Source organism: Vicia villosa, linkage group LG3, assembly GCF_029867415.1.
Source record: "Vicia villosa cultivar HV-30 ecotype Madison, WI linkage group LG3, Vvil1.0, whole genome shotgun sequence".
Taxonomy (NCBI): Eukaryota; Viridiplantae; Streptophyta; class Magnoliopsida; order Fabales; family Fabaceae; genus Vicia; species Vicia villosa.
The window spans coordinates 131,096,591-131,109,386 of NC_081182.1; positions in this window are offsets into that span (position 1 = coordinate 131,096,591).

A 12,796-nucleotide genomic window follows, 5' to 3' on the forward strand; every position below is an offset into this window, starting at 1 on the left:
CAAACTCGATCACGACATCTCATAACACCATTCTCGTCAATCCGAAAATCACCACCTTTTCCTTGGTTAATCAATGTCATCTCGTCAACCAATTGCAATCCAATTTCTGACTCTCTCTAATCTCGTTAAGAACACCAAACATAGACTTCATCATACTAAGCTTAATACAAGAAGACGTCGTTTCATAACCAAACTCAACTCTCTAGATTGTTCCAACAATTCCAATTCTTGAATCATCAACATAGACATACGCAATGATTTCCTACTCAATGCATCGGCTACATCATTCGCTTTTCCAAGATGGTAATTCAAACCAAAATCCTAATCTCTCAAGAATCTAACCATCTTTTTTTTTACCTCATTCTTAACCCTTGTAGTCACTACGCGCCTCAATTCTCGATTCAAACAATAATGCCTCTTATGTTCCAAACAAACACAACGGTAAACAACTCCAATACATACATCGAATAATTCTTATCGTGGACTTAAAATTACCTTGAAGTATAAACTACCACTTGTCGATATCTGCATCAACTCACTTCATCTCGAATCTCATATCCCAGAAAATTCACATCTTCCAACCAAAACTCGCATTCAGAAGGCTTCGCACAAACTTATTCTCTTTCAACATCCATTATACAATCCTTAATGTTCAGTATGTTCATCGTCACTCTCAGAATCAAAACATCTTCAAAACATTACCTCATAGGACATTCTTTCTTCTTACTCGACAAAACAAGTGTAACTCTACGACCATACACTTAGATAATTGAAACTCTTCTCAACAACTCCTCAATTCAACTCTTCAACTTCTCCGTGGTCGTTTTACACAGTACCAAGTTAGTAAGAGAAGTTTATCTTGTCCAATACGATCTCGTCTTCTATCAACAATAGATTAAGGGTGATCAAGTCCTCAATTTGTCAATAGACAGTCGACAATCATAATGAAACGTAAACCATCGTTACTAAACCATAGTAGTGTTCCTTCAGAACTCGCACTCCAAATTACTCAAAACACCAAGATCCAAAATTCCTCTTAAGATTACTATTACTTGCTTCAACTCCAAACAACTTATACAAAAATTCATCAACTTGGTCTAACGAAAAACAACCTAATTGAATTCTCAAAATATCTACCAAAGATGCTCAACGGATAATTCAAACACGTAAAAGAAGTAGAAACAAAGTCACAGCAGTTGTATTAATAACCACACTTCCATGTATAACAGATAAAACATGATCCAATCTTATAGCACAATCCAAAGAATAAAATAATGCGTTGCACCATTATCAATAATAAAGCACGTACCTCAGATTAATTATCCTTATAAGTAGTCTCAGTACCAGACAACGCAAACATTTTTCTTTCGCTTGATCCTTCTTTGGCTAATCGCACATGGCACAATTGTGTCCTTGCTCACCACAACTGAAGCAAATCCTACTCGAACCAACTCCACAATCAACAGCTTTGTGCCCCGTCTCGCCACACCTGTAGCACTTAATCGGAGTAGAAGCTCCTCCCCCACTTGGCTTCTTGCCAAGACCAGATTGTTCCCTCATGTCATCATACAATTTCTCACGGAACTGTTCTCCTCCTCGTTTCAACTGTAGAAACCTCACTTCTTTCTTTCCACGCACATATTCTGGAAAATAGTTTCCCAAAAATGCATCACGGAAAAGAGTCCAAGTGACTTCAATACCTTCTATTTCAAATCTCCGCACAGTATTACTCCGCCAAACGTCAGCTTCTTTTGTCAGCATGTGAGTACCAAACTGTACCTTCTGTACATCAGTACAACTCACGACTTGAAAGATCTTCTCAACTTCTCTCATCCATGCGTGCGCTTCGTTCGGTCCATACCCTCCTTCAAAGATCGGCGGGTTGCACCTTTGAAAGTCTCCAAAAGCACGGAACTCATCCTTTCCTCCATAACCGACATTCTCTTGCGGCGCTTGTCTAATCGCACCAGTCCACCTCATCATTGCCTCAACATTAATGTCAACATTCCTTCCTGCAACCATCGTCCTAAACAACCAAACAACCAGACAAAACAGTATCGATCATGTCAGATACACGAATCAAATACAACAGGATAAAAGACATAAATCACCTGCCAACTGACCGACCGTGCTCTGATACCACTACGTAACACCCCCAATTCAATACTAAACAAATAAGGCATATATTTGCATAAATCAGAGTAAAGAAGCATGCATCTCACGAGGGCGTTACACACATTTCAAAATATAACAAATATTTTATCTTTAAACATGCAATGGTCATTTCCAAATAACACGGGATTTAAAACAACATGCAAAACCACAGCGGAATAATCATCTCATCATATAAATGGTAAAAAAAATAGGATGATTCCCATACATCATCCACCATGTCTCAACATCTTGGCTCAAGACCTCTCATTAACCAAAATAACATAATCAAATACGAATACAATATGAGTAAACAAATATCTCATAATATCGAGTCATAAAAACATAAAACCCAACTCCCATGTGTTACATATGACCAGAGCACAAGTGACTACTTAGTCACGACACCCTACTAGAGATCTAAATCTCGACGCTAAGACTCCTTCGAAGCATCACTATCCACGAAACCTGCACGTTACCAACAAAGGATAACATTCAAACAGAAGGGTGAGAATTCAACTTCTTATAGAAAACATAATATTGGGAAATGTAAAATACAATAAGAATACAATTCAAGAATTCATCACTTTTCCCATAAACATGCATCATATGCAATTAATCAAGATTCACATGTTCATGTCATACAACATAACTCATTCAATTCTAAGTGATCAAACATGATTCACATATCCACATATTTATATACATATATCATTAATACATATAAATTCCAATCTATATCACATATATTCCAAATCACATATGTCACATTCATAACACAACAACAATTCATATCAGATGAATCACCAAATCCACATATATATATATATATATATATATATATATATATATATATATCTATCAACATCATTCCACACAATTCATATCTCATAAATCACACCAACAATAACATTTCACACCGACAAGTGCGACTCAAGTGTGACTCAATGCGATATGCATGTGGATCCCATCCGCTATCATTTCCGGTCATGTCGATTGTCTTTCCTCTATAGACTAGATAACCACCTCAAAGCTCCATACGGCGTTAAGCTTTCAAATCCCATTCGGCGTTAGATTTGGGACAAGCAAATAATCTTCGCGAGATTACCCGACATTGCCACTTTCAATGACTCATGCTTGTGTACGTGTGCAACAAAACAAGACTCATGCATTTAAGACGATCTCTCTATCTCTTAAACTACACAATCACATCTTTACAATTTTGCACACCATTACACAACATGACTTCTCTTCCAAACAATGCATCAACTAACACGCATCAATAATTCACATGTATTCAAGTCTAGCATTATCATTTATTCAATCCACATCTTGATACATACACATTCAAATGATCATTATCAACAAGATACATTCAAATAGTACATATAAATATATATTCATTCCAACATATCATGGATATCACATCACTTAACACATCTATGAATATTAACCACAAATCATTAATTCATAATGCACACATAAGTAATCACATGTTATCCATATATTAACATCAAATTTAAACCATTCCACATCAAATAGCCTTTAGCAACTACTCACATAATTCACGGTTATCATATCACATAATACATCCATGAACATTGAACATACACAATCCATCCATAACACACACATATAATTACATTTTATTCCCAATTATCATCATAATTAATCAATCAAGCTTCAATCCATTCTATTCTATCATATAGACAATTATTTAGGCTTCAATATGCTTCAAACGACACCTAAAAAGGAGTTACGGATCAAAAGTTATGATATTTTAAAGTTTGGAAAATTCTGCCTACAGCAGGGTCCGCTCAGCGGCCATTAAGCGGGCATTACAGTAACTTCAGTCTTCGCAGCTCCGCTTAGCGACCAGAGTCCCCGCTTAGCGGCCGTGCGATTATGCAGAAAAACTCAGCAACATACAGAACTGCGAAATCACACACCCACCACTCCAAATCACTCCCAAACATCAATAAACATCAAATACAACCAGTATTCATCATTATTGAACAACATATATCATCAAAATCATGTTTAATCATGTAAATCCATAGAAATAGCATATAAATTAGGGTTCATACATTTCTCATGAAATAGCAAAGAATGAAGAGATTCACACAACACACACATTACCCAATCATAGATTCTACAAGAACTTGTATTCAAACCCTTACCTCTACTCTTAAATCCACCCTCTTCAAGAAATCTACAAATTCCCTTTTCTTCTCTTCTATGTTCTTCTACTCTTCTCTACTCTTCTTTCTATATTTTTCCTCTTTTCTTTCTAATTAGGTTATGACATAACATTCTCTCCTAACTCTCATTATCTCATTGGGCTTAACCCACCTAATACTCTTTCTCACTCAACTAAGCCCATTTAACTAATTTCAAATAAAATTCTACCATTTATTAATTAGCTAAATAACATATTACCACCCAATTAAATAATTATCACTCAAACAATAATTAGATAAAACACACAAACAATTATCAAATATCAAATAATCCTAATTAATTAAATCTAATAAAAATAGGGTGTTACAACTCTCCCCCACTTAAAAGATTTTCGTCCTCGAAAATTCCCTTCAAGCACTAACCCCAAGTACAAATCTTTCATTCAACCTTTAAGTATCTTCTCTTCTAATCCCAAATCACTCTGCAAACCTCCTCAAAACCTAGAAGAAAATTTCGAATCTCAATCCAAAATAATACTCGACATAATACCATACAACTCACAATCCTCTCGATGTACAACTGAGCAAGTCTTTCCATCAAATATTTCATCCTTATCGGAATAAAATGAACACATTTGTCCGTCTATCCATAATAATCCAAATCGCTTCACAATTACTCGACGTTCTTGGCAAACCCGAAACAAAATTAGTAGAAATACGATCCCACTTCCACTCGGGAATAGATAACGGTTGTACCAACTAAACGGTTTCTGACAAATCCAACTCAAATACACAATTCCGCTATATCCCTCTTCATACTTTACCACTAAACATTTTCCTCAAATCTTGTTACATCTTAGTAGCACCGGGATGAATACTCAAACCACTTCTATGCCCTTCCTCAAGAATTCTCTTTCTCAAATCCATAACATCCGGAATACAAACTCGATCACGACATCTCATAACACCATTCTCGTCAATCCGAAAATCACCACCTTTTCCTTGGTTAATCAATGTCATCTCGTCAACCAATTGCAATCCAATTTCTGACTCTCTCTAATCTCGTTAAGAACACCAAACATAGACTTCATCATACTAAGCTTAATGCAAGAAGACGTCGTTTCATAACCAAACTCAACTCTCTAGATTGTTCCAACAATTCCAATTCTTGAATCATCAACATAGACATACGCAATGATTTCCTACTCAATGCATCGGCTACATCATTCGCTTTTCCAAGATGGTAATTCAAACCAAAATCCTAATCTCTCAAGAATCTAACCATCTTTTTTTTACCTCATTCTTAACCCTTGTAGTCACTACGCGCCTCAATTCTCGATTCAAACAATAATGCCTCTTATGTTCCAAACAAACACAACGGTAAACAACTCCAATACATACATCGAATAATTCTTCTCATGGACTTAAAATTACCTTGAAGTATAAACTACCACTTGTCGATATCTGCATCAACTCACTTCATCTCGAATCTCATATCCCAGAAAATTCACATCTTCCAACCAAAACTCGCATTCAGAAGGCTTCGCACAAACTTATTCTCTTTCAACATCCATTATACAATCCTTAATGTTCAGTATGTTCATCGTCACTCTTAGAATCAAAACATCTTCAAAACATTACCTCATAGGACATTCTTTCTTCTTACTCGACAAAACAAGTGTAACTCTACGACCATACACTTAGATAATTGAAACTCTTCTCAACAACTCCTCAATTCGACTCTTCAACTTCTCCTTAGTCGTTTTACACAGTACCAAGTTAGTAAGAGAAGTTTATCTTGTCCAATACGATCTCGTCTTCTATCAACAATAGATTAAGGGTGATCAAGTCCTCAATTTGTCAATAGACAGTCGACAATCATAATGAAACGTAAACCATCGTTACTAAACCATAATAGTGTTCCTTCAGAACTCGCACTCCAAATTACTCAAAACACCAAGATCCAAAATTCCTCTTAAGATTACTATTACTTGCTTCAACTCCAAACAACTTATACCAAAATTCATCAACTTGGTCTAACGGAAAACAACCTAATTGAATTCTCAAAATATCTACCAAAGATGCTCAACGGATAATTCAAACACGTAAAAGAAGTAGAAACAAAGTCACAGCAGTTGTATTAATAACCACACTTCCATGTATAACAGATAAAACATGATCCAATCTTATAGCACAATCCAAAGAATAAAATAATGCGTTGCACCATTATCAATAATAAAGCACGTACCTCAGATTAATTATCCTTATAAGTAGTCTCAGTACCAGACAACGCAAACACTTTTTCTTTCGCTTGATCCTTCTTTGGCTTATCGCACATGGCACAATTGTGTCCTTGCTCACCACAACTGTAGCAAATCCTACTCGAACCAACTCCACAATCAACAGCTTTGTGCCCCGTCTCGCCACACCTGTAGCACTTAATCGGAGTAGAAGCTCCTCCCCCACTTGGCTTCTTGCCAAGACCAGATTGTTCCCTCATGTCATCATACGATTTCTCACGGAACTGTTCTCCTCCTCGTTTCAACTGTAGAAACCTCACTTCTTTCTTTCCACGCACATCTTCTGGAAAATATTTTCCCAAAAATGCATCACGGAAAAGATTCCAAGTGACTTCAATACCTTCTATTTCAAATCTCCGCACAGTATTACTCCGCCAAATGTCAGCTTCTTTTGTCAGCATGTGAGTACCAAACTGTACCTTCTGTACATCAGTACAACTCACGACTTGAAAGATCTTCTCAATTTCTCTCATCCATGCGTGCGCTTCGTCCGGTCCATACCCTCCTTCAAAGATCGGCGGGTTGCACCTTTGAAAGTCTCCAAAAGCACGGAACTCATCCTTTCCTCCATAACCGACATTCTCTTGCGGCGCTTGTCCAATCGCACCAGTCCACCTCATCATTGCCTCAACATTAATGTCAACATTCCTTCCTGCAACCATCGTCCTAAACAACCAAACAACCAGACAAAACAGTATCGATCGTGTTAGATACACGAATCAAATACAACAGGATAAAAGACATAAATGACCTGCCAACTGTCCGACCGTGCTCTGATACCACTATGTAACACCCCCAATTCAATACTAAACAAATAAGGCATATATTTGCATAAATCAGAGTAAAGAAGCGTGCATCTCACGAGGGCGTTACACACATTTCAAAATATAACAAATATTTTATCTTTAAACATGCAATGGTCATTTCCAAATAACACGGGATTTAAAACAACATGCAAAACCACAGCGGAATAATCATCTCATCATATAAATGGTAAAAAAATAGGATGAATCCCATACATCATCCACCATGTCTCAACATCTTGGCTCAAGACCTCTCATTAACCAAAATAACATAATCAAATACGAATACAATATGAGTAAACAAATATCTCATAATATCGAGTCATAAAAACATAAAACCCAACTCCCATGTGTTACATATGACCAGAGCGCAAGTGACTACTTAGTCACGACACCCTACTAGAGATCTAAATCTCGACGCTAAGACTCCTTCGAAGCATCACTATCCACGAAACCTGCACGTTACCAACAAAGGATAACATTCAAACAGAAGGGTGAGAATTCAACTTCTTATAGAAAATATAATATTGGGAAATGTAAAATACAATACGAATACAATTCAAGAATTTATCACTTTTCCCATAAACATGCATCATATGCAATTAATCAAGATTCACATGTTCATGTCATACAACATAGCTCATTCAATTCTAGGTGATCAAACATGATTCACATATCCACATATTTATATACATATATCGTTAATACATATAAATTCCAATCTATATCACATATATTCCAAATCACATATGTCACATTCATAACACAACAACAATTCATATCAGATGAATCACCAAATCCACATATATATATATATATATATAGATATATCAACATCATTCCACATAATTCATATCTCATAAATCATACCAACAATAACATTTCACACCGACACGTGCGACTCAAGTGTGACTCAATGCGATATGCATATGGATCCCATCCGTTATCATTTCCGGTCATGCCGATTGTCTTTCCTCTATAGACTAGATAAACACCTCAAAGTTCCATACGGCGTTAAGCTTTCAAATCCCATTCGGCGTTAGATTTGGGACAAGCAAATAATCTTCGCGAGATTATCCGACATAGCCACTTTCAATGACTCATGCTTGTGTACGTGTGCAACAAAGCAAGACTCATGCATTTAAGACGATCTCTCTATCTCTTAAACTACACAATCACATCTTTACAACTTTGCACACCATTACACAACATGACTTCTCTTCCAAACAATGCATCAACTAACACGCATCAATCAATCACATGTATTCAAGTCTAGCATTATCATTTATTCAATCCACATCTTGATACATACACATTCAAATGATCATTATCAACAAGATACATTCAAATAGTACATATAAATATATATTCATTCCAACATATCATGGATATCACATCACTTAACACATCTATGTATATTAACCACAAGTCATTAATTCATAATGCACACATAAGTAATCACATGTTATCCATATATTAACATCAAATTTAAACCATTCCACATCAACTAGCCTTTAGCAACTACTCACATAATTCACGGTTATCATATCACATAATACATCCATGAACATTGAACATACACAATCCATCCATAACACACACATATAATTACATTTTATTCCCAATTATCATCATAATTAATCAAACAAGCTTCAGTCCATTCTATTCTATCACATAGACAATTATTTAGGCTTCAATATGCTTCAAACGGCACCTAAAAAGGAGTTACGGATCAAAAGTTATGATATTTTAAAGTTTGGAAAATTCTGCCTACAGCAGGGTCCGCTCAGCGGCCATTAAGCAGGCTTTACAGTAACTTCAGTCTTCGCAGCTCCGCTTAGCGGCCAGAGTCCCTGCTTAGCGGCCGTGCGATTATGCAGTAAAACTCAGCAACATACAGAACTGCGAAATCACACACCCACCACTCCAAATCACTCCCAAACATCAATAAACATCAAATACAACCAGTATTCATCATTATTGAACAACATATATCATCAAAATCATGTTTAATCATGTAAATCCATAGAAATAGCATATAAATTAGGGTTCATACATTACTCATGAAATAGCAAAGAATGAAGAGATTCACACAACACAAACATCACCCAATAACCCAACCCAACCCACTTTTTTGGATCGGTTTAGGTGGATTTTACTGGGTTTTTTGGGTTTACCCTACCCATGAACACCCCTATTTGGGGTAGCCAAAAGTAAGAGACAATATAAAAAACTAAGAGTTAAAGTGTGCACTATATGAAGAAAAAAAAGTTACTGTACATTGGTATGTGAAAATTAGTGTGAATGGATTTATTAGTAAGATTTTAGAATTAAAACGGAACCGTCAAACATTCATCATTTGGCTCAGTAGCGAATAAAAGATGAAATAAAACAGTGGGTGGCCTCATAGCAAATTTTAGACCTTAGGATTAATTTAATTAATTAGAGTTTAAGACTTAGGTTTTTTAATCAACTTAATTTCACTTTTTTAGATTTAGATTTAACCGCTATTAACATTTTCTTCTAAAAAATACTAACACCAAAGCATTTGTTTAAGATTTTTATTGTCTTTTCGCTATTTTATTTTCTTAGACAATTATATAGGTTGCACTATCAATTGTAATAGCGTAGATTTATTTTCTCGCACATTTATTTTTCCACATCTCTAATTATGTAACTTCCCCAAAGTCCTATAATAGAGTAGGACATTTACCTTCTGCATTTTAATTTTGGCACCTATATAAACTGCTATTAACTGTTAGATGTATGCTAATAGGATTGTATGATAATATTAAAATTAACCGTTAGATCACTAACTACAAGATTACATATATGAACTTGACATACTCTCACACTTGCACCTTTAGGGTAACTCCTCTTGGTAGCCTATTCGATTAAATGGTCAAGTCCCTCAAATGTGAGGATACTCTTAGCAAGTTTGCCTACGAATAAAAATCATCATAAAAGATCATAGACCCTTCGAGTTGCCTACGATAAAATGATCTTGGCGATCGATGTTGCCTTCGGTTAAAAGATGACCGTCCCTTCGAAATGCTAAGGTATCCTCACCTGTTGCCTTTTATGACCATACGACGACCCTCGATGTCCCTCAATGTCCAATGAAAGGACTTCCCACTAACTAATGGTGCGGATAGTCTATTTCCCTCAACAAAAGGAAAAGAACAAGAAAGACCGACTTAGGGTAGGTAGTTCCTAATTACTTGCTCAACTCAAAAAACTTCAAATGCTTTTCACACATCCTTTTTCAAAAACATCTTTCAGGACAAGTACTTTGTATATATTCGAATGATGAATCATTACAAAGTCAAGTTCTTTTACAAACTGTTTTTCTAAAAACACACTACACTTTCAAACAATTCAAAACAAATCAAAGTGAGCCAAGAAATTAAGACCCCATGAATAACCATTGATACAAAGGGTGCTCATACCTTCCCTTTTTATAACCTACCCCCCGAACCCAAGTCTTTCGTGTTCTTTTTGCCTTTTCTAATTGGATAAAATAAAAGTCGGTGGCGACTCTTGCTATCCGTAACATATTTAAAGTCAGTTCTCCCACCATGTTACAGTAGGCCTATGGCCAATGTTGAATAAGTTGAATTATCCCGATTTATGGACAAGCTTGAGTTATAGGTCGTATGAACGGTGTTGATCTAAGTAGAAGCCATTGGTGAATATTATAAGTTGTTGTGTGTTGTTGTTGTCGTTGCGCTGTAGTGAATTTGTTGTTGAAGTTGATAATATCGTTGTTAAGTTGTGTTGTGAGCATTTAGCTAAAGTTGATCGGTGTGATTGTTGATATGTGACCGTTGTTGTGTTGTTGTTATGTCGTTGTTTCGTTGTCGAGTTGTGGTCGTTGTATGTTGTCGCATAGCATATCATAACATTAAAGTTGGCCTGGATTGGCAATGTTCTAAGTTAGAGCTAATGCTCATTCAAGTTGGCCTGGATTGGAACGGTCTAAGTTGAAGGATTTGCCTTATGCCTCGGAATTACTGGCAATGTTCTAAGTTGGGAGTTCTGCTCCAAATGGTACCAAATGCATTTGCATAGTTTGAGTTGCATAACGCGTCACATATTGAGTTATTGTGTTGATGAATGATTTTTATGTTAAGTTGATTATGTTGTTGTCTAAGTTGGATTAAGTTGATTATGTTGTTATTTAAGTTGGATTAAGTTGATTATGTTGTTGTTTAAGTTTGATTCGTGGTTGTGAATTCATTGCTATGTTTTGTTGATGTTTGTCGTGATGATAGTTACGTTGATTCTCGTTGTGATTATAAAGGAAATTTGTAGTTGTGGATGACTTAGTTGTGAATTTGAATATGTTATTATGATTGATTATTAACATTGTTGTTGTGATGCAAGTTTCTTTGAGATGAGAAGTGGTGAAAAGTGTATGATCTTATCTTTGCTATAAGTATTATCATACATTCTTTTATACTGTTTGATATCTCACCCCTAGTGCTGATGTTTCCCCTACCATGGAAAATGGGTAGGTACTCAAGTATGGCTATGGAAGTTTGTAGCTTTATCGAGTTCAGTTGGTGTGTCGCTCTAATATGTAGCACTCGGGGGATGTTTATTTTGTTGTTTCATGTAGTTAATATATAAGTTGTTGAGTTTAAAGTTGAATAATGAGAAGTACTATGATGTTTTAAATTTGTTTCTGGTTGAATAAAGATGATTTGTTTATAAATTTGCATGTTATAATTCCGCTGCATATTAAATAAAAGTTGGTTTGTTCTTAGAGCTTATATAAGTAGTTTGTGATCATCTGAGATTAAAGTTCCGCGTATCTGATTATGTGTTGTTTATATAAAGTAAATGTGATATCCCAAATGCTTGTTGATATTTTTTAAAATACTTTGATTTCAGCATTATAATTTCAGGTAGAATTTGGGGTGTTACATTAGACGTGTTACCTTTGCAGAAGATGAGAATATCGTTGCCATAACGAATGTTGTAACGCCCCGAATTTAATTAATTATTTAATTAAATTGATCGAGGATTTATTCATTGAAATTAGTTGAAGTCGAGGTTTATCGGTATTATTCTACAAACGTAATGGATTATTATGTTGATTTGAGCAGATAAGTTATGGTCAGATTGATAAGTCGGTTTAGTCGGAGAAATACAATTATAAGTTGATATTAATTAAATTAAGGAGCAATTGTAGTTGTGGATTATTATTGGGAATAATATTCGTGATGTTATGTGATTATTCAATTATGTGTGTTATTTGGCTTAATTGATTAATTAGAGGAATATTATGAATTGGGCCTAAGTGGAAGAAATATGACATAAGAGTAGGGGTGGCAAAACGGGCTGTGGCCCGCCGGGC